A 16,088-nucleotide genomic window follows, 5' to 3' on the forward strand; every position below is an offset into this window, starting at 1 on the left:
GGAGTCCCCCTTCGCGCCTCCCCATTGGCCCGTAGGCGTGGCTAGACGCGAAACCACGCCCCGGGGCGCCCTAGCGCCCTGCTCGCGATTGGCCTGAAGGCGCCGGGGGAGTGGGGCGGGGGGCACGCGAGGACCAATCGCGAGGCGCGACACGGGCGGAGGGGGCGGGTCGCGCGGACGGGTGGGGAATGTGAAGCCGCCTCCCTCTAGCGGCCATTTTAGCGCCGCCCGGTTCGCGGCGGTGGAAGCAGCGGAGCCGCCCGTCGTTCTCCGTCTCTCGCCTGCCCCTCTCGCTCCCTCCCCGTGTCTCACGCTTCGGCCCCCTTGTTCGTCGTGTTTTGTTGCTGCTGTTGTCGTCGTCGTCGTCCGCAGCATTTCCTCCCTCTCCATCGCCGTCAATTCCCCGCGTTCGTCGCGAGGCAGTTCATTTTGCCGCCCCCCCTCCTCCTCCCAGCAGGCGTCGGCGGTCGCAAGGTTGGGGCCGCATTCACCCCCCCCATGGGATAGGTGAGAGAGCGGGCATCGTCGTCTGGTGTCACTCCTCGCCGTGATGTTTACCAAGCGTGGGTTCTGTGTTGGGTTCGATCCGTTTGGGGGGTACTTGTTGGCTTGGTGAGGGGCTGTGATTTTGGTCGGAGAGACCGCTCCCTGACACGGGCCAGACAACTACCGTGGCGTGATTTGCATCGGCCCTCGTTTTCATTTGGACAGTGTCTCCAAAGCCTGGCGGCGTGGGGGAACGTCGTTGTCTGGCTGACGCCACCGTTGTTACCATTGCTGGTGTCTCTTCATTACCATTGCTGGTGTCTCTTCATCACCCCCCCCCCCCGCTGCTGCTGTTGTGTTGCGACCGGACGTGTGGTCGCATGTAAACTGCGTGTACAGTACAGTATACAGCACAGTAGATCCTAATTGTTGCGGCTCGTTGCAAGTTTCTGCTGCTGCTTCTGTCGTTGTCTGCGGCCACCGCTGCTGCTTCAGCAGTTGCTGCTGTTGTTGATGTGAATACTGCTGCTGTGAATACTGCCTTGTGCTGTTGCTGCTGCTGTTGTTGCTGTGAATACTGCCTTGTGCTGTTGCTGCTACTGTTGTTGCTGTGAATAATGCCCTGTGCTGTTGCTGCTGCTGTTGTTGCTGTGAATACTGCCTTGTGCTGTTGCTGCTGCTGTTGTTGCTGTGAATACTGCCTTGTGCTGTTGCTGCTGCTGTTGTTGCTGTGAATACTGCCTTGTGCTGTTGCTGCTGCTGTTGTTGCTGTGAAACTGCCTTGTGCTGTTGCTGATGTTGTTGTTGCTGTGAAAACTGCCTTGTGCTGTTGCTGCTGCTGTTGTTGCTGTGAATACTGCATTGTGCTGTTGCTGATGTTGTTGTTGCTGTGAATACTGTCTTGTGCTGTTGCTGCTGCTGTTGTTGCTGTGAATACTGCCTTGTGCTGTTGCTGCTGCTGTTGTTGCTGTGAATACTGTCTTGTGCTGTTGCTGCTGCTGTTGTTGCTGTGAATACTGCCTTGTGCTGTTGCTGCTGCTGTTGTTGCTGTGAATACTGCCTTGTGCTGTTGCTGCTGCTGTTGCTGCTGTTGCTGCTGCTGTTGCTGCTGTTACAGCTGCTGTTGCTGCTGTTACAGCTGCTGTTGCTGCTGTTACAGCTGCTGTTGCTGCTGTTACAGCTGCTGTTGCTGCTGTTACAGCTGCTGTTGCTGCTGTTACAGTTGCTGCTGCTGTTACAGCTGCTGCTGCTGTTACAGCTGCTGCTGCTGTTACAGCTGCTGTTGCTACTCTTATAGTTGCCGTGCATCTTGCTGTTGCTGCTGATGCATCTGTAAGAGCTGTTGCTACGCCTTGCTGCTGTGCCACTATCCATTATTACTGCTTGTGTCGCCGTTGATGCGAATGTTGATGCTGCCTTTGTTTATGTTGATGCTAATGGACCTTATTCTGTAGCTGTTGCATCTTTTGCTGCTGTACTAGCGTCTGTTTGGCCGCTTTGCGTTGTAGCCTCCTGTTGAGTCTGCTGCAATTGTTGTTGTTGTGCTGCTGCTGCTGCTGCTTTAGCTGTAGTTTTTGATGCCCTGCTTTGGCTGTCAATTGTTGTTGTCGAACCGAAATGCATCCCCATGAGGCTTATTTGAAACCCATTGAAGTGCACTAGTTGCTTTTCTCGTCTCGAGGTCACTTCGCTTGTGTGACGGCGGTGTGTCTGCAGTGTTTGGCACTCCACTGGCTCATCCGTCAGCCAGACAGTTAATGTGGCTTACAGTGGACAATGACTCGAATTCCAGGAATCGTAATGAACTAATGACAATGGTTAGCATTGTACCCATACAGCAGGGTTAACGGACTTCATTGTTAAGTTGTGGTGATAGCCTCAATCGGTTAATAGTTGGAACTTTACACGCGGGTATAATGAACGTTGAACTTCTTTCGCACCATACGTAGCCAAACGTGCCAATCGGAGGTGTAATGTATGTATTGGTCAAAGCATTTTGCCTATGTGCAGCTCACGTTGAATTCGCCCAATCTCCGTCAGATCTCGGAAGTTAAGCGGGATTTGAGCCCAGAGGGCGCATGGGTGGCTAACCATGATGCAGCACACACACAAGTTGGCCTCGGGCTGGAGTGGCTACGTTGTTGGTCTGTTGAGGGTAGTTCATCCAAAATCCATTGTTGTACAACCCGTTGTGTGCAACCCACACTGAACCAGGGTGATGTGAAGTTTTTGGCGATAAAGTTCACGGCCGGGGATGCGTTCCTGAAATTCGCGGCGACGAATATCGAAACGACGTTAATAAAAAGAAACGAATGACCGGGCAGGATACTGGATGATGCCGTAAGCGACGCAAGTGTGGGGTTGAGGCGACGCAAATCTGGTAGCGGTGTTCATCAAGTGACGTAGTTGTGAAACGACGTAAATCGGGGTATTACTGTACTAGGTAATCCTCGTGCTCAGTGGAGGCTTGGGCAGGCCCTTATTTAGCAGTGCATTGCCAAAAGGGGGCTTGCGCCTGTTAACACGCGTTTGTGACTTAACCACTAGTGTGGGTGCTGATTTTCCGCTGTGTGGCCAGTGACCACCCCGGCCTGGGTGACTTCGAGGCCCGACATCTTTGGAAAACTTACAGGAGGAGGGAACATTTTTGGTAATTGTAGAGTTCCGTGTTTGTGTCCATGCTAACTGCAATGTAAACATCTGCGGTAGAGCAAGAATCGGGGACAGTGGATTTTGCTAGAGAAGAGTCACGATAAGAGAAGTGCATGGAGGAAAAATCCGATTAGTTGACCCCATGCAACATGGAACTATTGGCTTCGAGTTTGTAAATCTCTACTCTGGCAGGGAACAAAGACCAACCAGTGTGGTGAAGTATGGTCTAATAGCCCCAATTACCCGCACAGCTTGCCTTCATCTAGCAGTACATTCGTATTAATATTAATGTAATGCTTTTAAGTGGACCAAGTGATTGGCTTGTGGCTTTGGAAGATAGCCTGTAACATAAATTATGCTTTTAAATCTGATCCTAAGTATGGTGCAGTGCTTGCTTTGCTGGGGATGTTTGTAAAATAAATGTAAACTTAATTACGCAGACACGGTAATATGTTGTGTGTCCAGTGCTCGGGCACTTGGGAATTAATGTCATAGGCAGTGACAAAGTGCCATCAGATGTTGAACATGTTGTAACCACCACCATACGGTATGCATACAATTTGTACACGTTTTTACACGATGTGTCTTAAGCACAGATTTAGCAATGTACAATGAAACTCATTGAAGACAGGAGTTGGCTTCGCTGGTCATCTGTTTGATTTATATTCACATCGCACATAGCTTGCGCCATATCCTTATGCTGTTGACGGTGCATTTGTGTACCTTCTCATGTCACGTGCTTTAACATAATACAACTTATGTGTGGGAGTCATCGGCTATTCTCTTAAGTGGCCCTGGGTGGCAGTGCCTTTAGGCCTGTGCACCTATTCCTGTTTTTGAGGACTCGAAATTACATTAAATTAAAATTGTGTGAACATTGCATGATGATATTTGAGTTGACTCATGTTGACACCAGGTATATATGTTCACGTATGGATGCGTAACAACGTAAATGTGTGCATTAGAAATGGGAAAGAGGACTACTTACTATATTACTCTAATTTCTAACAAATGTGACTTTGCGGAGTTGCGCACCTCCGATTAGCATGGTTGGCTACATACGGTGTGAAGGATAAGTTCTACATTCATGCATAAAAATGTATTGGTGCACCCGAATGAATTGACAAGAATGGAAAATCCAAGAAATGTCTGCCTTGGGTCATCTCCCTGGCCACCCATAATTAAAAAAATTAAGTTAAAAAGGACGTTTGCCAACTGGCACAGCATAATGGGACCTCATTTGCCAGTACCAAAATATGAGAATAGGTTTTCCCCCTTTTTTCTGGCAACAAAACAGGTGTTAGTATGATAGAACACCAAACTGAAACCTTTTACAAGGAATCATGTCTGCATTAACCACAATACTTGTGGTCAGAATACAAAAAGCATACTCTGATAATATATGCATTTTGTGTGCAACCAGAAGACGTCCTCTGGTCTAATACCATTTGAGACTAGGCTCCAAAGAAAGCTGTCTGTGGTATGGACCAATCAGTTTCAAAGACAATGCATATATTAGAGGTTTTTTGTAAATTCTGACCCAAAGTATTGTGGTTAATGCAGACATGATTCCTTGTAAAAGGTTTCAGTTTGGTGTTCTAACATCCTAACACCTGTTTGCCAGAAAAAAGGGGAAAACTTATTTTCATATTCTGGCACAGCATTTACATTCTGGCAGAGAAGGGCATATCGGAAGTGGCTGAATGATGCATCTCTTCATAACTTAATAGATCTCTAAACTCAAGATACTCGCTTGTGTTAGTCGGTGTTTTTAGATTTATATATGTTGTATGTAATGGGTTCAAGTCACCCCTGCAGCCCTTAGAGGGGCTATCATTAACTGCAGTGTTAGAAATAATGGTATTTGGCATCTAATTACAATGTTTGATCAAATAACCCGTGGAAGGCTGGTGAATCGGTCCACCCCTGATTATTAGAATGAAAGGGAATTCTTTATTGTTTTTACAGAGTAATTACAATGTGATCTACAAACAGTCCAGTTCTGCTTGAAGGATCTCTACGGCATATTCTTCTGCACGGCAAGTCAGTACTGTAGCTACAAATAAGGGTGATGTATATGTTAGAAGATTGTTACTGAAACTGGGTACAGTCAGCCTCTGTCGCAACTCACATGCATCATGCCAGCAATGAGCTTGCCGTTTGGGAGCAACACCTGATGATAAATGCAGAGGAAACGGTAATTGCCGTCATACGGTGCGTGATGTTAGCAATGATTACTTCCCCCGGCCGTGAGCAGTGTAGCTCACGGCCGATTCCGGTTTATCGACATAGGTCCTCTGCATTGGACAAGCGGAAGCATCTTAACTTATTGACATCTACCTGACGTCTAGATTAGGACTAAACTTATCACAAAATCATCTTTTCATTCTTATTCAGGCGTAATCTGCTCATCTATGAAGGTTCCCCCCTTAATGAACATGAATGTAACGCTCAAGGCATGCAACGATTCAGCACAGCGATTCCGTCCGTGATTGTTTGCACAATTAGGAGTTGTAATTTTATTGAACAGTCGGTGTTTTAAAAAAAAAAAATTGTCCATTTCATTTTTGTTCCTCGTTTTTTTTGTCTCAATTGTAAAGTTCTGTTCACGCCATTAGCCTAAATCTAACCGCATATTGTTAATCTTGATTTGTGAGCATATTGTCAACTTAGCGTTATACAATTAGGACTTCATCTCATGATCATAGAATAATTCCCCTGATGTTATCCGCCGTCTTTAATATTTGTACAAGTACAGTGTGGGGTGCTGGCCACCTATTTTGATGTCGCCATGCTTCGGAACGAAAATGGATTCGTTCACAAGACTTGAGGTCTCCATGGAATGTGTCTTTGTCTCTTCGTCAAAGTTTCACTTTGAATGTAACTTTTCTTCACGTAGTTGATTTTGTGAAAATAAACTTAGTCCAACTACAAATCTTTCCTGGCTCGTGGACTTGTGCCTAAGTTGTTGTCTGGCACGAGTTTTTAGCTTCGATAATGAGACAAAGGATTTTAAAATCACTGTCATATGCTCTCTGTTGACGTCACTGCAGTGATGTTATATAAAGTAAGGGATTAACACCACCGCGGTGTCCTGACTGATTTTAAAGTATTATCTTTCTCATGAACAAGGCTTTTAAGTGTCTTAACAGCCCAGAACGCACATCTTAGATGCGTCACTGTAAAGCAAGAGCCGTTTTTGGCCTTAATTTTTCTTTTAAACGGAGTCGGCTATTTTTCAACAGTATTTTTTTTTCTCAAGTCAGACAGCCGGCAACACGTCTCGACAGTGGGCACTTTCTACGTTGTACCACCACACTGCAGACTATAACCCCAAGTGTCCTTTCGTCACGTTGTAAGCTTGGCTATAATTTCCCTAAAATTGCCTCTGGTAATTACATGCGCTTGGGTTTAGGGCCTCTAATGTATATCCGCACCGTGCATTGTTATTAAAAAGAAGGGTAATTGTTACACGCGAGCTGTAAATGTTCCTTTTTGAAGAAGTTTATTTTTCTGCACTTAAAAATATTGCACCGTTTTTACGTCCAATGCATTTGTTTGCTTTTTCGTCACGCTAACGGCCGTATTATTTGTACGTATTTTGTGCGAAGGTTGAATTTGGTGACATGAATGCGTATATAAGTGCAAGTTAATGACTGACAGCAGCACATGCAAAAGACTGTGCGAGTCTCTGGAGAAACGCAGCGTATTGTGCATGTGCTGTTGCTCGAGTTTGCAGAGAGAATGTGTAAAAATGGTGTTGAGACATCTACACCAGGCGTGCGATTCGCGCACCCTGCCAGCGCCCCACTCTTTGAAAAAGTCACGTTTTGGGGTCACACAAATTTATGTATTTTTTATTTTTGTCTTCTTCGCGCTGCCTCCATTGTCGGTTTCTCTGCTTTTGCCACTAGTTTATCTATACTGTCCCGATGAGCACAGTTGGCTACGTATGGCGCGAAATAAGTTACATGCATGTGTACATACGTACGCCCCTTTTTGTGCGATCATTCAATGTGCACCGTCTCTTTCTGTTGAATGTGTCCTGTCTTGCGCTGCCTTGTTCATTCAGACCGTGAGCCCAACGGAAACGCTTGCATAAATCTACACAATCTTGTTGTGCGCACAATTTTGCGCATTTACAGTATTGGTAGAGTAAGACTTGATTTTTTGATTCATGAATCGTGAGAATCCTGGTATACACAGTACTTTAGGTATACAATCGACCTTGATCTAACAGGTTGTTCCCATTAGCAGAAACCATAATGTAATGGTCTGCCTATAGGTTGTGCAATAGTGTACGTTTACCGTGCAAATATGGTGAAATAACCCTCGTGACTATGATGGTTAAGGGGATTATTTGACCATACTGCACCGTGCTGGTCAGCGCAGTTTGCTAATCGCTTGGAGCATGGTTGTGCAAGCATATGTGTGGTGGTTGACCATCGGAGCACTATCCAGGCTCATTTCAGCTTAACTCGTTCTGTTGAGATTTTGTGCATTCTGGGTGGTTTTGCCAGATGCATTGTATGTATACAGTATAATATTTGTTTTTAAATAAGCAGTGTGGAATGGGTATTTTAAAACCGTATTGGGCTCACTCAAGCAATGGAGCAGTTGTCATCTTTATTAGCGACTAGGCCAGTGGTGTAATTTCCATGTTCTTATGGAGATGGCCATTGTCAACTGCACGAACTTCGCTGCAGCTTTGCACTTTTAAATCTAAATTGAAAACTCATTTTTTTGAGAACTGCTTTTTGTGTTTAGTTTGTCATTCTCCCACACCCCCGATTAGCACGGTTGACTACGTATGGTGTGAAATACGTTCTACATACATACAAGCACCGTTGAAATATTTTTTATAGGGTCCAGAGGTGATGGGCTAAGGTGGATCCCACGAACCTGGGTTTGAACTCGTGACGTGGATGTTGGGTCACGGGGATCCATCCACGTTCACGCGAGTCATCGTGCAAACGTGTTTTATATTGCCACACTGATGCAAATGGTGTAAAACATTAACACATAGATAGCTGCCTATAATTTACCATTGGTATTAGTCTTGCACTTTACTGCCACGTTAAGGCGGTTATGCCATTGCATTGATAATCTGGTTAAAATAAACAGTGAAGATGCTGATTTTGATAACCCCACCTACGAGTACAATAATCTTAAATGGTTTTGTGAGATGTTCAATGCCTGATGAACCTTGCCTGTTTTGTCATTTTCGTCGTGGTGGGTTTTTTCTACCTGAATGGGTCTCTTGACTTGTCACTTATTTAGTTTTTTTGGTCAGAAAACCAAAAAACATTTGTCTCTTATTTCCATAACATGTACCCTTTGTGCACACTCCTTCATTTAAAAGATCATTCCCAGGCATGTAGTTTTGCACATGGCTCCTCCTTTGAAGTTTGCCCACTTACGTTAATTTTCAGTGTGGAATATGCCCTATATTTTGTTCCGTGGGATATACTGCTTTCTCATGGAAGTTGGGTCATTGTTTAAGAGATGTTGTTAGGTTTTATATTTCGGTGTCTTCCTCAGCTGTATCGATTCATTTCTTAAGATCGATTCTTAGGGCATGAATCCATATTCTTAATTTACTCTTGTTGTTTGTCCTCAACAATTGTGTACCACTTGATTGTGCTTATCACTTGATTGTGATTATCAAGTTTTTTTAAGCTCAGAGACATGAAATGCTAAGTCGTTACGGAGTAACCCTTTACCCTGAGCCTTGATAACAAACTGTTTATTAGTGAGTTCCTCAGACATAATCGTTTGGTTTAATATTTCTTGTTGGCCCTTAATTTTTATATTTACTTATTTTAAATTGTAGACTGCTTCATTTGAAACACAAATGCCCTTTTTTGTAGCATCACGTGCAACACATACATTTCCATTCAATTCATTATTTAACTATGTAGTCACATGATTCTTGCAAATAAGAATGCTTGACCTTCGTGTTCATTACGCATTACGGTTCACACTCAGCCCCGAGGTGGAGCTAAATAACTGACTGGAATTAATACGTTGGCTGCACGGATGTTTTGTGGACGAGCGAGTGTTTCATGTGCGTAGGATTGTGTTTTAAGAGATTGGTTGTTTTTTGCAATTCTGTGGTTTAGTGCAAAGGCTTCCAAATCCATCTTGTCGTCGTTTTTTTTTGTCCTAAGGATAGTGGGCACGGAGTGAATGGCTGGTGGTTATCAAGCACAGACGGACTTGGAATGTTCTTGTTACAAAGGAAGTGGAACAAACGTTGAGAACAGCACAAAGTAGCTGGAAAAGATGCAATGTGATATAACCAAAACGAAACTACAAAAAGCACAGACTTACTAGTCAGATTTGCAGTTAAGTACATAATTGGATTTTAATATAGCGTATTGCTAACCATAATAGTTTGTAGGAAATTGTACTCATTGGTACTCGTAAGTCGAGGGCGGAACTTGTATTGAGAAGATCATGAAAGGGGTGCATTGTGAGGCCTTTATCATTCGGCGGATGTTTACAGCATGATGCATTTGAGCAATATGTTTCCAATATGATCCACTTGTTACATATTGAAAGTATGCTTTTGCTGGTTATATCAAAAAGGGTTGTTTGAAATTAACCTAGTAGCCAGCTGAATGTATCTGGATTGCACATAATTATGGGTAATTGAGTTTAGTTGGTAATTGTATGTGCAGTCTGTTTTCGTATAATGAAATAGTTGGGCATTATGGAAAAATCGTGTTATTATGAATAATATATAATATAGGGTAAAGCACACTCCATAATAACATGTGAGATGCGTATGCAGGTTGAACAAAGACCGAGGTGCGTGGGTAGCATCTAGAAGCATCCAGCAGCATCCCTCCTTTTGTGACGTTTACGACAAGGCAGCCGTACAACTGCTTGTTCCTACTCGCGCGATGTCTTTGTCTTCACTCAATCGCGTTGTATCAAATTCGCATCCGCGCTATAAAAACGTGTTTCCTCATTCATCACGTTATATCCAATGTGCGTTATATATCCAATTCACGTTATGAAAACACGCGTTATAGGAGGACAGTTTAGCCCAAATATATTTATTTAAAAATGTAAATGCTGAAACATATTTTCATTGTTTAGTGTAAACTGTTAATCCAAGGGAAGCCTATGCAAATAATGCTCCGATGCATTTTATCTTCCATTCTGGATCGCATAAATACCTGTCACGTGGCAATGAAGAGAGTGCATTGGTTATTGAAGTTTGTCTTGGAAAATATTTAGCATTAAATGGAAATGAACAAGGATATTGAGTTCCAAGGGAGGAAAGATTCCCAGCACCACTCTTCATATGTTGATTTTTCTGATGGCCCTGGTGAGTCCTGCTTTGGTACTGTGCCATGCAAGTCAGGTTTTGACAGATTATTAGTGGCCAAACCTGAACTGTGAAATCAAGTTTATCCTATATAATTAGTTTTATTTTCCCCAAACTCAAAATATCTGCTTCTGGTAGTTCCGTATTGGTTTAGTCATCCAGTAAAAAGATCTAAGCACCCAGACAATGCAGTGGTGTGCATGCTGCATGGGATAGTGAGTGATCCATAGTGTATTGATTGGGACTATATATCACTTGAGGTCTATAGTCAGTGGAGTGGTGCATTGGCTAGGCATTTGTGAAGGTCATGAATGTCTTTTTTATATATAGTGGTTTTCATATTGTTAACTTGCAGCCACCCACCTTGGGCACAGAAGCCAATCGCTAGCAATGCACATTTGGGTGTTTGTGAAGTCAGATCGTCAGCAATACCCAGAAAACTTAGAAGTATACACCTGATTTTTTTTTCCATTTATGTGAATTGGCCAATCAATGTTGATTCTTCTATAATGAATATTTGGGGATGTCCAAATGCATCACCACTCGTAATTTATTTGTAATTTAGTAACTTGAGACATTTTAAATATGCTGAGTTAATGTTATGTTTGTTTTGCAATTTAATTAATGACCTTTTAAAAGTCTAACCACTGTACATTCAGCCTGCACCAGAAATAAACTTGCACTCTATCCAAATCTCATTTAATTACTTTGTTTGGCAAACACATGTGACTGTTGTAGCAACACTGCTTTTCTCTGTAGAATGGTCTGTGTGTTTCGTCCATAATTTTGGTCATTGAAATGTGTTTTATGCTTTATTTGAAAATATATTTTTTTACTTAATTCATGCCTGGGCTCAATGGCAACTGTTTCAACAAAGTAATGTAGGAATTGAAATGAATCCTTAATTGAATAAAGCATTGGTGGTTTTTAAATTAAATTTTAATTTGAATCTGAAATTACCCTTCTCTTTAAAGCAAGGTGTTGTCTCTAACTAATTGTCTCGATTTTCAACTGCCACAGCAAAATTAATTGCTTTTTGGGGTTTGACGTGTACCTGCAATTGTGTGCAATATTGTATTTTTAAACCATGGAAATGCTCCTTAACTTCAATGCAGGTATTGTGTATTGATCTTCTACCATGCAGTAGGTAAATAGACTTGGTTTTCATATCGTTTCAGTAATGCAAATTATGGTGCTTACCGTATGAATAATGCTTACAGAAATTAGGGTTCTGTGTGGTGTAATGAAAATTGTTTCGTGGGATTGGTTAAATGAAAAAACAAGTAATCAAAGTTTCACCTTTTAAGAATCTTTACTTAAAGCTTTCACGACTGCAAGAATCTGTTTGAAGGCATACGAAACAAGCACAATTCACAACTCGGGGTCTTGCCATAGGTCCAAGCATTGTGTACATAGAAACTCCTCCTTGGTAACGGGGTTTTTTATACCTGAAACAGGAGCGTGCGTGTAATAACGATAAAACCTGTTGCTGCCATGCACTGCCCTTTTTACTGGGAGACTCAATAATCTGTTTCCAAACATTGGCATGTAGAATGCACACAGTGCCCTTTTTATAAGCAAACAAGGAAGGAAACAATATTTTTGTTGATCTTGGTAATTGCGAGCAATGCTCCTATTTGGCTGGTTTGGACTGTGACGCTGACGTGCGACGGCCTGTGTTTGTAAATGATGTCCGAGGCTCTATCGTGCACTTCCCAGCTGTCTGTACCAAAGGAAGGCAAAAGAATCATGCCGCCCTCCTTCCACCCACAACTCGATGAATTGTCACACATCAGGGTTATGACTTGATTCAGAAAAAATCCATTCTCTTACGTGTTGTTTGTACTTTAATTTTACTTTATCGCGTGTTGCCTGTGTCAATTTGTCAATTAGCATACACGGAATATTTGCATGTAATTTGTGTAGGTTATGAAAAAAATACGTGATTACAAGGCTCGATAAATGTGCACGTGGCGGAGCTTCAATTGTGAAAATAAGAATACATTTAAATCGGTGAATCATTGTCATGTTGCCCAGGTTGTGCATAGCCACAAATGCTAGGCTTTCCGCAAGCACAATAGTAGTTGTGAGCATTATATTCAGAAGACTTACCCGACAGATGGTGGGGCAGTGCTACCTGAATTATTTTCAAATGAAGTTGAATGTGTCTCATGATATGACAGCATGAACACATTTGGAGGAATACATTTTATGGAAAGGAAAACAAACAATTGTACAATCGTTGTCTTTTCACATTTCAAACCTCACCCGCTGCATAAAACATACAGAATTTTGTAGCTGCTAGTCCAGTGAACCCAGCCTCATTGTACCAGTGCTTAACATCAACACGGTGACCTGGTGTTTTGCGGGCAGTCGATATTTACGATCAGTGTATTGCAATCCTCACGTTACATGTGTGGTTTTTTTTGCCCATGACCGGGGAATTGCAGCTGAACGGCGTCAAGCCACGGTAAGCAATGGGTAACCAGTGCAGCTCTGTGCAACGGAGCTGTGACCCACTTAGCATGGCGGGGAACAAAGCCCAAGAAAGACACTAACGATCTTGAAGACAAGGGCCCTGCCTTCATCAATGCTGCCTAATGGGGGAGGGGGGGGTGAGGCACTTGGAGCATTTTTCAGGCTTTTGGATCAGAGGGCATTCAACAAGTGGCCTTTTTTTGTAAAGGTGTGACTACTGCAAAACAAGTAATCTTTTGGCTTGAACAGCATTAGTGAAGTATCTTTGACATTGTGTTTTTAGTTAAATGGTTAATAGCACATGAGTAGCCTAACCAACAATCTTTATTTTTGAGAATTGTTTCCTTCTAATTTATTTATGTCTGTCATCACTACCTGTTCTCACTTACCTTATCACCCAAATCTTGCCTCAGATTCCCTCTGGCCATGCATGATATGCTTTGTGTAGATGGTTTTATCTCTGGATTAATGGTTGTTTGTTCCTTAATAGCACCATTACCACAAGGATATTGCTAAAGTTTTGCAAGCCATTTTTTGGCTTTCTTCAACATTGAGATTATGTGAGTTGGTATAATTTTTAATTGTCAACACTGGTGCGCTGTGGTTTTTGTGACGCATCTCCAACATTCTTATTTAACAATCGTTATGTGCAGTCCACAATTTTAAGCAGAAAAGACGAATATTTTGTTACTAAATGAATAACGTGCATGAGGATTAATGTTTGCCTTTGCACAAATCAATAGAGTGCATATTATAAACAAAATATTAAGAGTAACCCCACTCACTGCTTTTAGAACAGAACATTTCAGCATTTTACATCATTGCCCACATTGGGGCATCCGCGTCCTGGGTATGAGCTGAAATGCTTCTGTCCAGGTGGCGTTGCAGAAAGGTCAGGGGTTCAAATCTCGGTCTGGGTCAAGTTCGCCTGGCTTTCCGAGGGCATTAAAATTAGCGCCACTTCGAGTGTGAGGTCTTAACAAGAGACCGATCACAACGGGTGTGTGTAAAATCTATCCTCACCCCTAGCTCCTGTCTGCCAATGGGGATATGAGCACCACTGGTTTTGAGTGGCCACACACCTGAACCTGTAATGTTGGCAATTAAAGGTTTCCTAACTGGAATGATTGTTCGTGTGTAGTTGTACTGTATGTATGTTGAACTTCTTTCACACCGTACATAGCCAACCGTGCTAATCGGAGGTGCGGATTATGAATCGCACTTCATATTAAATGGCACAGAAGCAAACAATATGGAGACCTAACAGATGTTTCACTGCAAGATTGACGGACTAATGCTGTTAGGCAGTGACACAAGGCCCCCCCCCCCCATTTCACGTTAAGTTTTTCTTGTATTTTGATGTAGCCGAGGACACTGCCACTCATTCATGTAGTAGCTGTCCGCCCATGGCTTTATTACACTCACACAGCTGCCACCTCCCCTACATTCACCTCTTTGTTGGCTGCAGCCCCATTTTTGAAATGTGGTTTGGCATGATTACAATAAGCTCACGCACTCCCCATTGTATAAGACATTCAGTCCAATTGATGTTACCAAGGTCATACATGCGACTTTTCCTAGAAAGCAGCTTGGCAGTCAGGTGTTTAATGATTCGTCATGTGAATTGATCCTTATGCTTAATATATACATGCATTGAACAATATATATAAGAATCAATAATTTACAATGGAAAAAAAAGCTCAAGCATTATCTCTACAGTCTTGGAACTAATGACAACTTTGTCTCCTCTCATCTGATTGTGTATGGACATCTCCACACGTGGCCTTTTGTGCCTATGACCAAATAACTTGGAATGTGCCAAATCTCTTTAGATCTTGGAAGTTTTGCAGGTTTGAGTCTGGATAATGCTGGGATGGGTAACCACTTTGCATAACCTGACCTGGGCAGTGTGGGGCTGTGTGGTGGGCAGCAGAGGGCAGTGCAGTTAAATCCATTGTTGTGATGTACTGATTTTTGACCAGTGTGGATAAGTATGTTCATATAACCCCCACTACTCACATGGGATCGGGAGGCCCTCATTTCAGCAGTGGATTAGCAAAAAGGCTGTACATTTACAGTTGTACATCCATTTACATGGGTATGCATATACATACCAGAAACATGCATGCACGTGTTAAAGCACTGGCTGCTTAGAAATAAACATGTAACGGGATCTGAAGTTCACTCGCCTGAAATTAAGTGTGTATCACTTAAATGTTATCCTGGAACTGCAATAGTAAGAGTATTAATCACCCGCAATGCAGTGCTTACATATTTATATTAGTGCGCACTTAAATGGAATATATGACAAGTCTATCCGAATTCGTAAGAAGTTTCCATGAATAGCACACCGCACATTTGCAGCTCAGTTTCTTAAGGGGCAATTCTATGATTATGTTACATTGGTGATGGCATCATTAAATGTCGTCTTTTTTTTACGAAATCCAAGAAGGCGACCCATGTAAATATGATTGCCTTGGGCATAATATTACATGCAGATGTACCTTGGGTGCAATGTTGTTTAATCAAAAGACTGGTACTTGGCATACACTTAGATGTGAAATGCACGTCACCGCTTGTTTAAAGCCTGCAATCAAGTGGCATCCCCCAATTCTTGCACAGGCCCCAGAACCATTATACTCATCACCACCAGTTACACAGCTACACTTTAACTGAGACGACCAGGATTCTGGTAGCATTTTGAAATATACTGCCAAGACGTGTGCAGGACCAGCAGCCGTAATTATTCACACGTTTTGAAAATTAGTGGCACTTTTCCCTTGGGCGCCCTTTTGCGAGAAGCTCTAATGTTATGTGTTGTGACATTTCCAAGATGTCTTAATGGGGTAGCTTGCAGCTGTGTATTCATCCGCATCTTTCACACCAATTGTGTTTCTAAGCGTCTATAACCAAATCGTTCAGAAGTGCGTCCGATATCATTAGACGTCGGAGGATAAGCACGGTTGAGCATGCACGGTGTTTGGATGGGTGACCACCAAACACATCCAGGTTGTCGTTGTGCTGCGGCACTACGTAGTGGGCAGTGAAGCCAAATTCATCATTGCACGTGCATCTGTTCTCCTCGCCTTCACCAACCCCGCACTAACCAGCATGGCGAAGTACAATCGATGAA

The 16,088-nt window shown here is 42.8% G+C and overlaps 1 protein-coding gene across 6 annotated transcripts in view; it reads left to right on the top strand.

Moving 5' to 3' along the window:
• Positions 1-222: 222 nt before the first annotated feature.
• Positions 223-16,088, top strand: part of LOC144718984 (tyrosine-protein kinase Fyn-like) — a 40,102-nt gene continuing 24,236 nt past the window's right edge. For 5 of the 6 annotated variants that reach the window (XM_078594657.1, XM_078594654.1, XM_078594658.1 and 2 more), the window contains exon 1: positions 223-507. The gene's annotated coding sequence lies outside the window, so the exon portion shown is untranslated. Of the gene's footprint in view, positions 508-12,929; positions 12,948-16,088 lie in introns of those variants that run through there. The other variant, XM_078594655.1, reaches the window with a different exon arrangement.

The sequence above is a fragment of the Lampetra planeri genome, chromosome 5, assembly GCF_965212315.1.
Source record: "Lampetra planeri chromosome 5, kcLamPlan1.2.h2, whole genome shotgun sequence".
In the NCBI taxonomy this organism is placed as follows: Eukaryota; Metazoa; Chordata; class Hyperoartia; order Petromyzontiformes; family Petromyzontidae; genus Lampetra; species Lampetra planeri.